At 45.9% G+C, this 19,547-nt stretch overlaps 1 protein-coding gene across 3 annotated transcripts in view; it reads left to right on the plus strand.

Annotated features, from left to right (window-relative positions):
* Arhgef18 (Rho/Rac guanine nucleotide exchange factor 18) overlaps positions 1–19,547 on the plus strand; it is a 92,709-nt gene that overhangs the window by 29,024 nt on the left and 44,138 nt on the right. Inside the window, exon 1 of one of the 3 annotated variants that reach the window (XM_020175652.2) lies at positions 8,698–8,823. The exons of 1 other annotated variant lie outside the window; for it this stretch is intronic. The gene's annotated coding sequence lies outside the window, so the exon portion shown is untranslated. Of the gene's footprint in view, positions 1–8,697; positions 8,824–19,547 lie in introns of those variants that run through there. One more of the 3 variants, XM_074054212.1, reaches the window with a different exon arrangement.

Raw genomic sequence — 19,547 nt, forward strand, 5'->3', positions numbered from 1 at the left:
AGGGACAGACCCACTCCAGGCTTCTCTCCTGGCTGCTGGTACCTCTTTGGCCTGTGACACCAAATAATTCCAGTGTTCTCTGTGTATGTGCCAGGGTCCTAACATCCCTCTTTTTTTTTTTTTAATTGTTGTGCTTGGGGGTACATTGTGGCATTTATAAAAGTTCTTACAATATATCAAATATATCATACTTGAATTCACCCCTTCCATCATTCTCCTTTATCCCTCCTCTACCCATTCCTAGACTAACATCTCTCTTCAATAACACCAGTCATGTTGGATTAGGGGCTCAGCCTCCTCCAGCATGACCTCACCTTAACTAAGTACATCTGCAACAACCTTATTTCCAAATAAAGTCACATCCAGAAGTGTGTGTGAAGGGGACTGCAACATATGAACCTGGGGGGAGAGGAGATAAATCAGCCTGTAACAAGCAGTTTCTGCCACCCCTTCCTCCAGGGCTTTCTGAAGCTGCAGGGTGGGGATGGCAGGCAAGAGTCCCCACTCAGAAAAAAAGTACCAGGTTCCAGAAGCCCAGGAGGAGAGGACTCTGGTTGTCACTGGAATTTAGAACTTTGCCCTTTTGGAACTGAGCCTGACTTTAAAGGGAATGAAGAGGTGGCTGTAGCAACTGCCTGTTAGAAAAGATGAGTGTGCACATTGTAAACCATCTGCAGGCAGGTCTCAGGCAAGTTCAAGGTTCCTGGACCCCACACTGTTGACATTTGGGGTCAGGTAATTCCTTGTCTTAGAGGGTTGCACTGTGCAGTTTAGGAGGTTGATAGCATCCCTGGTCTTGACTCACTGGAGGCATCTAGCTTGCCTCCAGTTATGACAGAAATGTCTTAAGACATTGTCAAATTCCACCTCTGTGAGAGGCAGAATTGCCCCTGGGGAGAGTCAGCTGGCTAAACACATGGTTTAACAGGCCCTGAGGTAGCTCTGGACCATGCGATGAGAACAATGTTGCTATCCACGGGGCAGGTGTCTCCAGGTGACCTGAATGGCAGGTTTTGCATTTCGTGGCTTTACCTGTCCCAGTCATGCATGTTTTCCTTCTTCCTCCTTCTCCTTCTTTCCAGAATGCCATTTTTCTGCCTAAGGGGTCATGGGTGTCCCTTAGTGGCCACTAGTATCAAGGGTGTCCTACTTTGAACTTTCAACCAGCCTTGTAAATACAGAAGCTGTCTTCAGCCCAAGGCTAGCATGAGCCTTGCATTGCCTTCATACTGACCACTGTAGCAGAGTCCTAAGGTCCTTAGTTTTAATTGGCAGGTAACTTCCTGATTCTGCTGGTGTCTTATTTTCTTCTGCAGGTGCTGAGGTCCCTGGATCCAACATAGGCATCAGAGTCAAGGGGCACATGGGAGGCTGGCAAAAGGAAGGGTGGTACCCAGAAGTTTAGAGAAAAGACAGCATACACAGGGCGGGTGCTGGAAGCAGCTTCTGAAAATGCCTGTTTGAACAGCACCAGGTGGAGCTACACCCTCATTTTTTTTTTTCTTTTGTAGCTCAGGCCAGTCTGGAACTCACAATGTAGCCAGGCTGGTCTTAAACTCGTGATGCCCCTGTCTCCTCCTCCAAAGGGCTGAAGTGCTAGGATTATAGTTGTATGCCACGGGGCCTAATAAAACTCCTCTCTTCTTCTTCTCTCTCTCCTTCCTCCCCTTCCTCTTTTCCTTATCTTTCCCCTTCTTCTTTTTCCTTCTACTTCTTCTTTTGGGGCATGGGCTCACTGTGTAGTCCATTCTGACTTTGAACTCATGAGCCTCCTGCCTCAGTCTCCCAAGTGCTGGGATTATAGGTGTGTACCTAACCTTTTACACTGCTAGTTTGTTTTTTTAAATTTTATTAGCATATAATAGTTTTAGAAGAGAAGGGGATACATTGTGATATTTACATATGTGCTTACAATATATCTTGGTTGGATTCACACATCCATGGTCTCCCTTTTCCCCCTCCCCCCTTCTTAGAACAACTTCGACAGGTTTCATTCTGTTTTCATATATGGATATAAAACACATCCACCATATTTGCTCTCATTTCCCCTTTCCTTGTGCCCTCCCCCTCCCACTGGTACCCACCTTTGGAAAAGACCTGTTTTTCCCATCTGCCCTTCATTTTTTTAAGTGTATATTGATAGTCCAGACTGCTAGTTTCTTGCTCATTGTTATCCTTTCATTTCTGTTCCTGCTTTTCCATTGCTTCTCGGAAAAGAAAAAAAAAAAGTCCTGAGGTCTTTAAATTCCATTTTTGTGTCATCAAAGAACTGTGTCTGTGTGGTCCATGGATCTGCAGGCCCACCATCACTGGGGAATTTAGATTTCTCAGTACAGAATTTTCATTTTAACAAGTCACCAAGTGATCTGTGTGGCCTCAGAGTTTGCTAAATGCTCACTGCTATTCTGAGGCAGATTTCTCCACTTCCATCCAGTGACATTCCTTCTTCCACATGGAGACCTAGCCTGGGCATTATTTTGCAATGCCCAGGATTCAATAACTGTTGAAGGACATCTCTGGCCCTTAGGCTCACTTGATGTCAATAGCCAATCCTTCTTGCCCCTCGTTGTCACCATCCAAAATGTCTCCTGACATTAGCAAATACCTCTGGAGACAAAAATCACCTCTGGTTGAGAACTTCTGCTCCCAGGAATTCCCTCATCCAGACAAGATGTCCTCAGTCCCCATAAACATCATTGTGCCACTCTCAGAAGCACTCAGGTCAAGTCCAGCCAACCACCTGTTTTGTTTCCTGTACGGCCTGTAAACTAAAAACGTCTTCACATTTTGTTTTCAGTGGTACTGGGGTTTGAACTCAAGACTTGGCGCTTGCTAAGCAGGTGCTCTACCACTTGAGTCATGCCTCCAGCCCTTTTTGCTCTGATTATTTTGGAAATAGGGTCTGGCTTTTTGCCCAGGCTGCCCTGAACCATGGTCCCCCTATTTTACACTTCCTACCATAGCTGGGATGACAGGCATGCACCGCCACACCCAACTTTTTTCCAGTTAGATGGGGTCTCTCAAACTTTTTGCCCTGGATCCAGGTCTCAGACTCCCAAGTAGCACTAGGATTACAGGCATGAGCCACTGGCATCCTGCTTCTTTTTATATTTTTCAATGGTTGAAAATGATAATTTTGGGACATAAAATTTGCACTTCAGACTGAAGCAGAAGAATTGTGTTTCAGGCCAGCCTGAGCTACATAGCAGACCCTGTGTCATATATACATATATATATATATATATATATATATATATATATATACACACACATATATACATATATATGATTTTGTTGGGTGCATTCATATCCGTTCATGTATGCATTATGTGTCACAGCTTCCAGGTGACAACAGTAGAATAGAGTCATTTCAGCATAGCCAGCAATGCTGGAAATATTTACTGGAGGACTTGTTACAGAAGTGGTTTGACCACTCCCGAGCCAGGTAATCCAGCAGCAAGCAAGACAGACCCCGGAGGGTGGCTCACTATAGCTTCTTATCAATAAATCACTTACAAATATAGCCTCAATGGATAAGGATTCCAGCAGCGTCCAATTTCCTGAATGTCACTTTATAATCCCAAGAGGTTTTGCACAGATAATAACAAATGGGTAGCGATACTGTATTGAGCACTTAAAATGCACTTCCTCATTCACCCTTACATAATTGTAAGATGCTTTTATAGGTGAGGAAGCTGAGGCCCAAAGAAGGTTTTGTTTTTTTATAGATGGGGGTGTCACTATGTTGCCCAAGCTGGTCCTGAATTCCTGGGCTCAAACAATCCTCCAGCCTCAGCCTTCTGAGTGGCTGGGACTACAGGTGTAAACCACAGGACCCAGCTAGAAGTTAAGTTCTTGCCCAAGTCAGAATTTGAACTCAGAGTCTGAGCTGTTGCCACATGACAGCGTTTGATTTTTGTAAAATACATGTTTAATTTTTTTAAGCAGGCTCTTGCTATGTAACTCAGCTGGCCTTGAACCCCTGATCCTCCTGCCTCAGCCTCCTTTGCTCATTTCTGGCACATGATACCACATCTGTCTTAATTTTAAACTTATAGGGAAGTGCAAAGAAAGCAGAGAGTCCTCTGAAATCTTTCACCCAGTTTGCCCTCATGTTAACATTTTTTACATGGTCAGGTACATTTGTCCCAACTTAACATTCAACACTGGGATGGGTGTGGTGTCAGACACTTGTAATCCCAGCATGGGGGAGACTGAGGCAGGAGAATTGTGTTTCAGGTCAGCCTGAGCTACATAGCAGACCCTGTGTCAAAAAAAAAAACCCACCAAAACAAAACACAATCAAAACCAAAAACCCAACACTGGACCAAACCTCAGACTTCACTTGAATTTCACTGCATGTTTTGTTTTTTCATGGTTTTTCACTAGGGTTTTCTCTTGGGATCCAATTTAGGATGCTACCTTATCTTTGCTCATTCTGCCTCCCGGTCCCCTTGGGCTGTGACAGCTTTTCTGTCTTTCCTTCCTGTTCTTGGCCTTCACCATTTTGAGAAATACTAGCCAGGAATCTGGTACAATTGGGCCAATCTGGGTTTGCCTGATGTTGTCTCGTAACCACACAGAGGCCATCCCTGGTAATACTAACCTCCGTCACCATCTAGGCCATTCTTGGCATGGTGGGAATTCCTTGTTCTGGAAGCAGCATTTGATATTCAGAACAACTCTTGGAGATCAAAGAAGATTTGAGTCTGTGTAAATGAAATGTGGGTAGCACTTAGCATGGAGCCTGGTGCATGAGGAGCCTCCTCCTCCTCTTCTGCCTCTTCCTTCTCCTCTTCCTCCCCTTCTCCTCCCTTCCCTCTTCCTCTCCATCATCACCATCATGATTCATTATCACCACCTTCATCATCATCATGTTTTTGTTGTTTTCTAAGGTCTTTCAGTTAAAAAGAGGCAACACTAGCACCTAAATCACTGACCTTTTTCTAGCTACTGTTTTTTATTAGCATAACGTTTTTATTAGCATATGACAGTTGTGCAGCAGATACATTGTGATAGTTACATATGTGTTTGCAATGTATCTTAGCCTCCATCATTCTCCCTCTTCTCCCCTACCCCCCTTTTTAGAATAATTCAGTAGGTTTCAATCTTCTACTTTCACATAGGAATGCAAAGTACACCCACCATATTCACCCTCATTCACCCTTTCCTTATGCCCACCTCCCTCCCACTGGAACCCATCCCAGAAAAGACTTGTTTTACCTTCCTGGCCTTCATTTTTTTTTTTTTAAGTTATGTTGATAAGTCCAAGGGGGTTTGCCTTGGTACTTCAGGCCTGCATATGTTGTGCTTTAATCAAATTATCCCCCATTACTTATTGTTTCTCTATCACCGTGCTCCCTAATATTCAACAACTTATGGGGTGTTACATTATATTACATTCATATTCAGATGTGATGTTTCAATATTTTTCACTAACATTTTCTTTCCCACTCCTGCCTCCCATAGTCTCCTCTGACAGACCCACTAATACAGTCTTGTTCTCTCTCTCACCATACATATACACACATATATATGTAAATATATGTATTTATATGTACATTTAACTTATAGGTCTAGCTTCCATATATGAGGAAAAACATGCGACCTTTGATATATTACAGACCTGACCCTGTGCTCTGCCATGGTCCCTCCACACCTGTGTCAGAAGGCACTCAGCCCTAGAACACCTGCATTCACTCCCAACAGGATAAGAGGTACCCCCAAGATGCTTCTGTCAAAGTCCTACCACCCTCAGAGGTACTCAAAGGCAGACATACTAGCTGTCCCGTAGCAGAATGGGGCTGGAGTGTGTTAACTAGAACAGAGAATGAGTCACATTCCAGGTAATTAGGGAAGGTGGGTCTCTAGGGTAAAGTTGGGATGTGTCTCCAGAGACCAGCCCCATTGACCAAACACCTGCCTACCTAATTCTGTTCCTGCCCTTGATTTTTGATGTCCATCATAGTCTGATCCCCTCCCCCTACTCCTCCACCCTTCTCTCTCACCACTCAGCCACCCCAGACTCCATTCCATGACCCAGCCACTCTAAAGTCTCCTGGCTGCCAGGTACAACACCTTGTTGTCACCTCCCTCTGCCATCTGACTCTTACTCACCCTTTAAGACAATATGCAAACACCTCCCCCCAGGAAATCTGAATGTCTCTGAGACTAGTCGCTCTCTCAGCTGGGAACTATTTTGCACACACCTCCCCCCTACAACACACAGACACCAGGGGAGACATTTGGCTATGTCTGAAGGCATTTTTGTTGGGCCCAGGGTTGCTCCTGGTACCTAGTGGGCAGAAGCTGAAACGCCCACTTGGCACCCTCCAATGCACCCCCACATCCACATCCACCCAAGCTTCCTGTCTCCTTAGCTCCTAGCAGAGTCACTGGTCCTAAGTGCAGGGTGATTGGATGGAGGGCTAGAGCTGTGATTCAAGTGGTAGAGTGCCCACCTAGCAATTGGGAGGTCCTGAGTTCAAATCCCAGTCCTGCCAAAAAAGAAATTTCAGAATGATTGGATGGCTAAAAGATTGAGAGCTACTTCTCCTTCCTGGCAGGCTCCTTGAGAAGTTGGTTTCCATATTTAGGGGATAATTGTGTTAACCTGAAGGTTTACTATAACAAGAGGGCTTATAGAAACAAGATTCATGCCACACTTCCTGCTTAGAGTCATCAATAGCTCCCCATTGCCTTGGGTATAAAGTCTAGAAGGCAGAGAAACTTAGAGAAGAACTATCTACCATCCACTGAGCCCTTGAAAGTAGCTCTGTCTCAACTTCTGACCTCCATTGGGGTGGGGTGTCTGATGAAATATGTCTGCATTTCTGGAGCCTCCAATATTCTCTCTTTCTCTCTCTCACTAGTACTGGGGATTGAACTCAGGGCCTAGTGCTTGCTGGGCAAGGACTCTACCACTTGAGCCATACCCCTAGTTCTTTTGCTTTTAGTTTGTTTTTCAGAAAGGATCTCTCACTCTTGCTTTGACTGTGATCCTCCTACCTCTTCCTCCCAAGTAGCTGGGATTACAGGCATGTTTCATCATACACAGCTCTGACATGCTCCCTCTCTTGACTATGAAGATTGGGCTTAACTGAGTGCTAGTCATTTGGGGATTGCCCCTCCACTTCTGAACTGTGGGCCCTGACAACATATTGTTCATGTGTTGAGGGGAAATTGTTTGGGGAGATCTTTCTGGTTTGGTTGACCAGTGTGGACATTGAATGAGTACTGCTTGGCTCCACTCCTGGTTAATGGTCAAGTGAGAAGCTTGGATTGGACCACAGCTTCAGGGCTGGAACATCTGATGGTAGCTGTGGGGGTGCTGGTGCAGGGGCAGTATCTGGTGTGTCTATAAGTGTCTAATAGCACCTGGGAGGTATCTGGCATGTGTTTAACTCTGAACATCTGCTTGCAGGTATCTGACAGTATATGTATTAGAGGTACCCAGTACTTCTAATTTGGGGATGTCTGAAAGCTCTCATAGTTTTTTGATATGTTTCTGGGTATCCAAAAGCCGTTTGAAGGCATCTGATGACTCCTAGGTGGGGGTCTCTGGTACTTTAGTATATGTTGCATGATTTTCAGATTCTGAATGTTAGCTCTGGGGTTTCTGATGGACCTAAATAAGCATCTAAAGTATTTGGGGGGCTGCCTGGAAACCTATTTTATTTGGCACCTGCCTGAATGCCTATGTTTGGGATATCTGATGATAGTGATGTTGGGGTGTCTGAGACCACATGTAAAGTATATGTTTCATTTGTCCCACACCAGCTTTTCCCCAGACCAGCTTTTGTGTAGTTTATGCTGATCCTTGGTGACAGGCCATACTCTCTTGATTTCTTGGACCCTTTCCCCTCAGATTTCCTGCCAACAGAGGAGCCTCCTTTAAGTAACCCAGTTCAGCAATGCCCCCAGGAGCCCATTGACAGTCAGTCCCCCTTCCCTCCCACATACCAGGTGCTTGCAGATTCCCCCAAGATACCCTCCAACCCTGCTGCCCCCCCCCACCCAGGATCCCTTCTTCATAACTGCTAATTGCCCAGGCCTCCAGTGATCCTACAAAAGGCCCTAAATTCTACAGTGCCCCTTTAGCACTCCCCCTCAATCCTAACTATACCCCAATCCCCACTTACCCCCAATCCAGGGAGTAATGCTGACCCCACAAAACACTCTCTCTAACTCCACTGGTCTCCCTTAGGGTTCTCCCAGCTCTACTCTCCCCTTCAGGGGCCTCCAACCCCACTTATATTATATCCCATGCCTCTGTTGGTCCCTCAAGGCTCCATTCCCTGTCCCCCTCCCTAAGATTCTCTCTCCAGCCCTGTTAATCCCCCAGGACCCCAGTGACCCCACAAGACGCCCTTTGCCCCGCTGATCGCCCCTCAAGTTTCCCCCAACCTGTAACCTCCCAGGAGGCCCCATTCCGGCAGATATCCAGGTTTCCGTTGGCCCGTTTATTTAAAAAGCCAGCTGAACCCCCAGGGATTCTCCTCGTGGTCACCACAGGGACCCTCCCACTTTGGTCCCCGCGCCCCATAATAGCACAGCACAGTCGACGCCCCTCCCCGCGCTCGGGGCTCAGCCTAAGGCAAAGTCCCAGGTACCGCTGGGGGTCAGACTTGCACTGGGCCACGCCCCCGTTCGGGCACGCCCCCGGGGCGTGGCCACGCACGCGCAGTTCTCCTCTCGCGACATCTCGCTTCCGGCTTTGCGGGCGGGCGTCTGTGGATCCGCGGAGGCCAGGCGGGCGGAGGAGGAGGCTGCTGCTGCGGCTGAGGAGCCGGCGGAGAGCGGCCTGCGGGGTACCCGGCCGAGGTGAGGGCGGCGGGGCAGTTGCGAAGAGAATGGGTGCTGGAGAAAAGGCCCGAGACCCCCGGGAGCGGCCTGGAGCGCGGGACCCCCGGGGCTGCCTCAGGCCTCCCGCGGGACCCCTCCCGGCAGGTGCTGCGGTGGCTGCCCCTTCGGTGCATGAGAACTCTCGGTGGAAAATGCGGGGTGCAGAGGTGCAGGCCATGCCCACTGACCCCAGCCAGCCCTGGGGCGCTGCAGCCTCCCCTCCAGGAGCTGAGAGAAAGGTCACTGGGCTTCCAGCTCGGTTCCAAGTTCAGGGGCACTGGGACAGGATCAGGAGTGCTACCCACGACAATATCCAGCACTGTAACACCTCAGGCTCCCAGGGGTATCCTGACACCCGGAGCAGGTGTCCTCCCTGCCTGCAAGCGTCTGGGTGGAAAACGGTGCAAGTGGGTGTTTTGGGTTCTTCCTCACTCTTCTGTTTCTGGCTGAGAACTCAGTGGATGTAGAGCAACTTTCTTTGGGAACTGGAATGAGAATCCATTCCTTGATCCTTGAGTGTTTTGTGGTAGCTGCCGTCTTCCCTCCTATCTGTTGAAGAGTTGGTTGGCCAGGAGAATTTTTTTAAAAGTTTGTCAAAGTTTTATCATCAGTTTACCATCCCCCATTTGCTTGTTCTCGGTGAGATGGGACTCCAGTCTGTAGATTTGAAGCACCCATTTTCTTCCCGTTTTAAATGTTAGGACAGCTCTGTGAGCAAAAGCAACTTAGGGATGAGTTTTGCAGGCAACTGGATGAATGATTAGTCCTTTCACTGTAAAGGGAAATGTCGACAGTGTTGACAGGCCTGGGTGTTCTTGGTACCAATTCCACCCACCTGTTGGTCACATAACTCCCCAAATCTCAGTCCCCCTATCTGGATTTATTGGGGGTTCAATGACATAATATGTGTAAGGTGCACAGCAGAGTGCCTGGCATATGGTGAATGCTAAATAAGTGTTATATAATCTGTGCATATGGACCCGCTCCCTAGTGTGTAGTTTTAGGTGGATATTCCAAATAATAAAAGAGTTCAGGAAATAGGAGCATCTTGGTTGTTGTTTGGCATGGGTCTGGCTTTATGTAAGTCATGTATCGTTTCTGGGGTTACCAAGTCCTTCTGAGCAGGGGGAAAAATGGCATTTGTTCTAGAACAAATAAGAGCAAACAGCTGGCTGGGCTCTGGTGGCTCATGCCTGTAATTCTAGCTACTTGGGAGGCTGAGATGGGAAGGATCGCCATTAGAGGCCAGCCTGGGAAAACAGTTCTGGAGACCCCATGTCCAAAATAACCAGAGCAAAATGGACTGGAGAAGTGGCTCAAGTGGTAGAGTATGAAGCCCTGAGTTCAAACCCCAGTCCCACAAAAAAGAAGAAAGAAAGAAACCAAAACAAGCAAAGAAAAAAAACCACCTGGAAGGTATCATTAATTATATTCTTGTAAACATATTTGTTTTGGTTTTATATAATTTATTTAGCTTATTTCATTTATTTATTCTCTTATTTATTTTTATGGCACTGGTGTGGCACATGCTAGGCAAGTGTTCTACCTCTGAGCTACACCCCCAACCCCTTATTTTATTTTTAAATGGTAAAGAGATTCTGTGATTCTTTCTTTCTTTTTTTCTGACTGGAAAATGCTCCCACTTTGCAAGTTGAAGTGGCACAGAGGTTGTTTCTGGAGTAGCTGTGGTATAATTTTCATTCTTGTCACACAGTAGCAATTATGGCTACAAGGCCGCTGCACTTGTTGTCCCCAGCCCCAGGCACTAGGGCTGTGGTAACTAGCTGTGCCTCCCTGGGTGTTTACCTACCACATGTTTAACATAGTTCTGATCTTGTGTCAAGGTCTCCTTCATTCTCATACCTTGGGTCATGTTTCCACTTCTTCCAACTCCATCTGTGACTTGTGAAACTATTTTCACCTCCAGCTGTCTTCAATAATTTAAAGGACCTTTAGGAAGTCCAGCCAAATCGTTGTTTCTTTGTGACTTATTAAGCAAACTTTACCTTCCCCCTGAAAATGATCAAGAACTGCTAGGTTTTGAAAGCCCTCTGTCCAGGTGCAAAACAATTCCAGTTGCAGTAGAGCTGCCTGTAGGAGTTTTTCTCGGGGAGGAATGTAACTAACGGAGTGAGGAAAATTCTTTAAAATAATGTCCTCCCTCAGGACTCAGTGAATCAAACCTTACAGCTGTCTCATTTTGGTTTTTTGTTGTTTTGTTCAAATCAAATTGTGGGTAAATTAAATTCAGTTTCCTTGCTTTTCTGCTTTTGTATATACCAATATAGTCATTGTTTCAACTAAGTATAAAGGTTGTAGTTGGTTATGTTCAAAATAACAAATACAGTGATTTGTGATGGGCTCTTAAAAAAATCACTGTGAATGTTTCACTGTCTGATAATAAACATGTAACATATTGTGGATGGTTGCATTTTAAACTTATGCCAGTCTTCCTTTTTTTTGTACACTCTCCCTTTTAATGTAACAATTTTGTTAAGATGTAATTCACATACCATAAAATTCATCCTCTTAAAATGTACCATTTAGGGGTTGGGGGTGTGGCTCACGTGGTAGAACTGCCTGTCTAGCAGCAAGGAGGTCCTGAGTTCAAACCCCAGTACTCCCCCCAACACACAGTACATTGAGTAATTTTTAGTGTATCTCACAGACTTATGCAACTGCTACCAGTAGCTAATTCCAGAATATTTTACCAGTTCATCATTCTTATGAGTGGGTTTCAGGAGGAGAGAGATTCAAAAAAGTGGAGGCAGTCCAAGCAAGCAGCCCCCCTTTAGGATGGAGGGAGAGGAGGACCATGTCAGGTTGCTTGGCAGGAATCCAACATAATCCTCCATACAAGGTCATCCCAGTTGTGCCTGTTTATGGACAGCTAATTTGCTGAGGTTCGTTTGAAGAGCAAAATTGAATTTATAGAGCTGGGCCTGGTGGTACATGTCTATAATCCCAGCGCTCAGGAGCCTGAGGCAGGAGGATAGAAAGTTTGAGATTAGTGTGGAATACACCAAGTTCCACGCCAGCCTGGGCTACGTGGCAACACCCTACCCCCCCCCCACACACACAAAATGAGTTTGCAAACAATAACAAATCACATAGTCATTCAAACTAGGGGTTTGCATACTCAGTAATCCCTTTTCATGGGTGAAATGAAGATGACTGACCAGATAACAGATGCTCTCCAGATGTAGAGCAAAAAAGTTTGAGCATCCTTAGGAAACTAGAAGCAGTAATGAAGCTAGCTCTGTGGTGCTCACAGTGCCAGGGTGTGGTTGTTAGTGGTGGGTCCCTGTGACCCTTTGTGGGTTTTACAGATGGTGGCTGAGGATGTAGCTCAGTGGTAGACTTCTTGACCTTTCAAGCCCAAGACCATGAGTTCAGTCCCTAGCACTGAAAGAAAAAACAGAGAGATAGATAGACTCAGAGAGACAGAGATGGGAAGATAGAAAAAAAAATGGGACCCTTATACACTGCTGATAGGAATTTAGAAGAAGGCAGTCTGGCAGTTCCTCAAAAGCTTAAACATAGAATTACCATACAGCTCAGTAATTCCAGTTCCAGGTATATGCCTAAGAGAAATGAACACATTGGTCTACCAAAAATGTGTACACCCAGCTACACAGGAGGTAGAGATAGGAGCATCACAGATTGAGGCCAGCCTGGGAAAAAGTTAGCAAGACTGTATCTCAAAAAGCAAGCCAGGGATAATGTGGCACAACTGTAGTCTCAGCTACTCAAGAGATGGTTATAGGAGGATCACAATCTGAGGCTAACTGGGACAAATGCTCAAGACCTTATCAGAAAAACAAACTAAAAGCAAAAGGACGGGACTGTGGCTCAAGTGATAGAGCACTTGCCTAGCAAGTGTGAGGCTCTCAGTTTAAACCCCAGTACTGTGAAATGTGTGTGTGTGTGTGTGTGTGTGTGTACAAACACATGCATGCCAGGAACCAGTGCCTCACACCTGTAATCATAGCTACTTAGGAGGCTGAGATCAAGAGGCTCACAAGCCTTGGCAAAAAAAAAAAAAAAATCACTCCCCCATCTCATGGTGGTACATACCTGTCATCCCAGCTACTTAGGAAGATCAAGGTTAAGGCTAGCCTGGGAAAAAGTTAACAAAATCCCATCTCAATAAATAAACTGGGCAGTGGTGGCCCTTGCCTGTGATCCCAGCTACACCAGAGGCCTAAGGTGGGATGATCAAAGTCCAGCCCTGGGCAAAAATATGAGCTCCTACATGAGAAATAACTAAAGCAAAAAGGCTGTAGCTTAAGTGGTAGAGCGCCTTCCTGCTGGCAAGTTTGAACCCAGTATCACACACAAGAAAAACTCCAAAGTAAAGACAACCCAAATGTCCATCTGCTGATAGATAAATATTTCATCCATACAATGAAATATTACTCAGCAGTAAAAATGAAGGGCACTCTGATACATGAGTGAACCTTGAGACATCATGCTCAGTGAAACGAGCCATCCCTAAAAGGCAAGCAATTGTGTGATTCCATTGATATGAAATGTCCAGAGCAGGCAGAGCCACAGAGACACTGCATGTGTGGTTGCCAGGGGCTTGCTGAGGGTGGGATGCGGAATGGCTGCCACAGAACATGGGGTTTCTTTTTGGCCTGTTGAAAGCTATCTAAAATTGATGGTGATGATGGATGCACAACTTTGAATGAGAGAGAGTGTGTGAGTAGAGGCATGTAGGGAATCAACATGGGGCAGAATTTTAAGGACCGATTTGAGACTGAGTACCCAGAATGTCAAGAGTAAAGCTAAGAGAACCCCAAAGAAAAGGAACAACTCACCAACATAAGTGGTGTGGGGCTGGATTATTGACATTAATAGATTGGCCTTTGTGTGCCCAACCACTGGGGATAAAGTCAATTTTAGACTCGCCTACATAGGAGAAGGTTACAAAGTGCAGCATGCTGTCCAGTGTGACGGGATTGAGGCAGAGCTATGGGGTAACAGCTTCCGGTGTGGCTTCAGCATGCCAGGAAACCCCCCTGGAGCAAGGATGGCTGCGTTAGGCCTCTGTGGATGGCTGCTGGCAGATGGGAGGACAGTGTGTATGATGACTCAAGTCAGGGACCATATAGCATTAATCTGGCAGCACCAAAATGTTGTGTTTTTCCAGACTTTGGTATTACTGTGCAGGAGTTTGTGGCTATTTCTGTCAGAGGGTGGAAGATGGTCCAGAAAGAGACAGGCTAGAGGCATGGAGGTCTTCTGGGAGAGGCTTGAACAACATGGAGATTCAGACCTTTTTTTTTTTTGGCAGTACTGGGGCTTAAACTTAGGGCCTTCACGTTGAGCCACTCTGCCAGCCTTTTTTTTTTTTTTTTGTCTGTGTGTGTGTGTGATGGTTTTGTTTGTTTGTTTGTTTGTTTGTTTGTTTTAGATTGGGTCTCATAAAGTATTTGCCCGGGCTGGCTTCAAACTGAGATCCTCCCAATCTCTGCCTCCTGAGTAGCTAGGATTACAGGCGTGAGCCACCGGCACCCAGCTCAGATTCAGGGGCTGATGTGACAACATGGGAGAAAGAGGAGTATCTTTCACTGACTCCAGGGATATGGACTAGGTGACTAGGTAGATGACAGGATCAGATGTCATCAGTGGGTACAGGTCTTAGTCAGGCAACACAGGCACAGTGCAGCCTGTAGATGGCCACCATCCTTTGGTCTGACCATTTTGTACTCTTCTCTAAAGTGAATCTTACATTGTAATGGTGGGTGCATGTCATTATACACTTGTCAAAACTCATAGACTGTTCAGCACAGGAGTGAGCACTGGTGTATCCATGGGCTTTAGGTAACAATGTATCAGTGCTGTTTCATCAGTTATTGCAAATGTGCCACACTAATACAAGATGTTAGTTGATGGGAAACTGACTTGGGGTAAGGGTCCATGAATGGAATTTTCTGTTCTTTCTATTCACTTCTTCTGTAATCCTAACACTGCTCTAAAAAAGAATATTCATTAAAAACAGTAAGTGACTAAATAAATATAGTGTATCTTGTGACCTGGGCATGGTTGTTCATGCCTGTAATCCTAGCAATGCAGGGAGATAGAGATCAGGAGGATTATGGTTGAAGCCCAGCCTGGGCAAATTTAGTGAGACCTTATCTCAAAGAACAAACCAAGTATGGTGATTCATGCCTGAAATCACAGCTCCTTAGGAGGCAGAAGTAGAAGGCTCAAGATCTGATGCCAGCCCAGGCATAAGTGCAAGACCCTATGTAAGAATAAACTAAAGCAAAAAGGGCCGTGGGTATAACTAAAGCTGAAGACCCTGAGTTCAAACCCCAGTACTACCAAAAAATAATAGAAATAAAAATGTATCTTGCATTGAGGAGATGAAATTGTGTTCCTGCCCCCAAGCAAGGATCTCTTCACTCTACCTACACCCCATCCCAAGGTCTTTTGAGGTTCAAGAACAGTGAGAAGTAGCTCTTTGGAGACCATCAGTGGCCCTGAGTTTGTAGCATCTTGGGATGGAGGGGCAAGGCAGACCTATGTTTAGAGCACAGCTGCTGCCCAAGAATTTGGTGGGAGAGGGAGGAAGAAGCAAAGTGGAGGACCTGGCACCTGAGTGCTACAAAATCCATCAGAGATGGGAGCAGAGTAGATCCAACAGAGCAGTGATCTGCTTAATGCACTCTAAACAGAGGTGGAACCTTCAGCAGTATCTGGGGCTTTACAAGTCTTCAGGCTGCTCATCCACTCCCAGCAGATGTCAGTACATTGTGCATGGAGGGACACACATGGGTCTCTTCTCTGTTCTGTAATTTATAGCTGGCCTCTCCCACCATACTGATCTTTTGAAAACATCATAACTGATTCTGTAGGCAGAATAATGCACAGCCCCTCAAGGATGTCCTCAGGCTGGCCCCCAAGAACTGCAACTGTGTCACCCATGTGGCAAAAGGGTCTTGAGATAGGGAGATTATCCAGGATTATCCAGCTGGCTCTATCTCATCACAGAATTCTCATAAGAGGGAAGGAAGAGATCAAAGAGAAAGACTGGAAGGCGCCCATGTCACTGGACTGCAAGCCAAGGGAAGAGGGTCCTCTAGAAGCCAGAAAGGGCAGGGCACAGATTCTCCCTGGAGCCTTCAGGAGGGACCAACTTTGCCAGCACCTTGATTTTAGACTTCTGACCTTTAACACTATTAGATAATAAATCTATGCTGTTTTCAGCCATTATGTGGTCATTTGTTACAGCAGCCACAGGAAACTCACACATCCAGTTTTCTTCTCTGAAACAGGAAGGTTTAAACTTCCAGCTTGACTTGGGAGTCCTGCACCTGCCCTCTCTTCCACCTCTCCCTTCTACCGCAGAGGCTTCATGCACTCTGGACTGTTTCATGTTATGACTCCAGCGGGCCACTGTCCTTTGTCCTTCTCTGACCCAGTCCACAGCCCTCTCTCCTTCCCTGGAAGCAGGGCCCACAAGCACAAGGGTGGCAGCAGGCAGCCTGCCCTCAGGAGTTTAAGTACACTTCTGTAGTCTGTAAAACTGGGAACTCTTGCTTGTGGAGTGCCCAGCAGAGTTAGTGTGTTTGTTCATTCAGCATGTAGCTAGTGTATATATAACACAGGCTGGCCTCAAACTCTCCAGCCTCCTGCCTCCACCTCCTGATTGCTGGGATTATACGTATGCACTACCACGTCCAACTTGGTTTCTTTTCTTTAGCTTAACATTTTAAGGCTCATCCACACCTGAACATAGCAATTTCAACCTGTAACAACATGAGTGTTGAAGGAACAGTGACAGGGACCATGGTAGAGGTAGAGACAGCTGCCCTGGTGCAGCCTCCTGTTTCACTTAGTTGACCTGACCTTGTGTCTTTTGACTGCTGTCAGTTCATTCCCATCCTGTCTCTGGAGACTCTGTGAGTTCCCTACTGGCTTGAGGGGTTGCTCAGCCTGTGTCCTGATTGATTTAAACTCAGAATAAGAGCTGGGGGGAGGGTGGCCCAAGTGGTAAAACAGTTGCCTAGCATGCTCAGAGCCCTGGGTTCGATCCCCAGTACTACAAAAATAAATACATAAAATGAAGTCAGAATAATAGAAACAGCTAAGATGTAATCCAAAGTCCTTCCAGATGGTTAAACTAATACAACACTAACTATCCCTGTCCTGCCGATTTTAAAAACTAAGCTGGCTTTCCATTGATCTGGAAGATTTGGCTGATAGGTGAGCCCAAAGACAGAGGAGCATCTGGGACTACCGTAGCCTCCTCAGATGGATGTGTTTCATTTTGACCATGACTGTGATGAAAAGGAAGATTTTACACCATGACCAGTAAGCACCCAGGCAGTAGGATCCAAAGTTTTACCAAACAATGCTCATTTTTTATTATGCACAATATGCTAATATGGTCTATTTTCTTTTGTGAAATTTTTTTTCACAACTTATTAACGGGCCCCAGTTCACAATGTCAAAGGACGCCAGTGCATACCACACAGGAGAAAAATGCTTAGGGAAGATGAGACTCTCAGCCATATGACTAACAGCTTTGACTTTGGAGGTACTGCTTCCATCTCCTTCTACAGTGGCAGCTTGGGGTGGTTTATAGCAACAGAACTGTCTTTTCTCTTTCAGTTCTTGTGCCCGCCAGCTTTCTGTTGGTGTAACAAACACCTGAGATAATCATCTTGTAAGGAGGAAAGGTTTGGCTCACAATTTCAGAGGTTTCAGATCCATGGCTGCTGAGCCTGTTGCTTTGGGTCTGTGGTGGCACAGGGTATCATTGTGGGAGCATATGATGTGTGAGCTGATCTCTTGGTGGCCAGGAAGTAGAGAAAGGGACGGGAAGTTGGCTGGAGTTCCAGGATTGCCTTAAAGAGCACACCCAGTTACCTAACTTCCTCCTGCTTGGCCCAACTTCCTAAAGATTCCACCACTTCCCTGTTGCGCCACAGGCTGGGGACCAAGCTTGCCACCCAGGAACCTTTGGGGGGACATTCAACCACTTAAGATCCAAACTGTAGCAGTTCTGGAGGATAAAAAACTGAAATCAAGGGGTCTGCAGGTTTATGCTCCCTCTGTGAGCATAAAGAATTTCCTCACTTCTTCCAGCTTCTAGAGGATAGCCTCAGATGTTCTTTGGTTTGTGGCTGCAGTCCTCAGTCTCTACCTCCATGCTTACTTGGCCTTCTGTCTGTCTTTCCCTTCTGTGCCTGTGTGTCTCACTGTTTCTCAGCCCCTCCTCCTTTATAGGGACACCAATCACTGGATATAGGGTCCAATTCAAATCAAAATTTCATCTTGGGGTCTTTAACTAAGAATATCCACACAGGTCCTATTCTTAAATAAGACCAAATTCTGAGGTTCTGGGTGGATGTGTGAATTCAGCCCAACACAGGAATCTTCTATTTCATGCTGGGTGTGGTGGCTCGTGCTTGTAATCCCAGCTACTCAGGAGGTAGAGACTGGGAGGATCTCAGTTCCAGGCCAGCCCAGGAAAATAGTTCCCATATCAATCACAAAAAGCTGGGCTTGGTGACGCATGCCTGTCATCCCAGCTACACAGAAAATGGAAATAGGATCACGGTCCAGGCCTGCCTGGGCATAAGCTCAAGATCTTATCACAAAAATACCAAAGTAAAAAGGGCTGGGGGTGTGGGGACATGGTTCAGGTGGTAGAGCATTTGCCTAGCAAGTGCAAGGCCCTGAGTTCAAAACCTAGTACCACCAAAAAATAAATAAATTTTAAAAACAAGCTTCTATTTATTGACTCCTAGAAAATTCTTATACGTTATTAGTGCTTACTTCTTAGGTCCTTTACAGCCCATAACAATTTTCCGATCGTTTGAAGTGAAAGTAAGTGAACTTTGGCTCACATAAGAGTCAGTTACTTGTTGAGAAGGAAGAGGAGGTCAGAAACGGGGCTCTTGGATTCTTCCTAAAAAGTATCTGAATCTTGATTCTCTGAAGATAATTTGCTATAGAGTATAAATAGGCATCTGATAGTTGCAGTTTGTCAAATATTCAGTTTGTCCTGTCCCCCATGCACTCAGATATCACCTTAACCAAACTTTACAAAAGTTAAGCCAGATGTGGTGGTACATACCTGTAGTCTCAGCTACTCAGGAGGCTGAGGCGGGAGGATCACTTGACCTCAGGAATTCAAGGCCAGCCTGGAGGACATAGCAAGACCATACCTCTTTAAAACAAAAAAAAGTAGATTTAGAGAGGAAAAAATTTATACCATCCTCCATTCTCTGCACCTAGCATATGGTCTGACCTTGAGATTCAGGATATATTAAAATATATTCAAGCTTGCACCATTCCAGTCATAAGAGGAATATTAATGAAGGTCTTTGCAAGATTCTGGAATTTTCCTACCACAGAACTGGCTGCTGGCTTACATTAACACCTATAGCCAGCATTCTTGGGCTGGTAGGGAACCTGAGATGCCCAGAAAACCAGCCTGAGTGCTACCTATTTGCTCCTAGCACAGCAGGGCTGCTTCAGGACTGTGGAATTCAGTACCAACTCCCCAGAGTTAACCCACTTTGTGCTTCCTTTATTCTGATCCCTTCTGCATGTCAGGTGGGAGTTCCCATGCCACATGAGTCCTGCCCAGGGCATTTTGATGGTTGGGAATCAACAAATTCCCAAGCAAACCAGTTCAGTACAGTAGAGGGATCAGCAAGCTCTTTCTGGAAAAAGCTGGA

The sequence above is a fragment of the Castor canadensis genome, chromosome 14 (assembly GCF_047511655.1).
Source record: "Castor canadensis chromosome 14, mCasCan1.hap1v2, whole genome shotgun sequence".
In the NCBI taxonomy this organism is placed as follows: domain Eukaryota; kingdom Metazoa; phylum Chordata; class Mammalia; order Rodentia; family Castoridae; genus Castor; species Castor canadensis.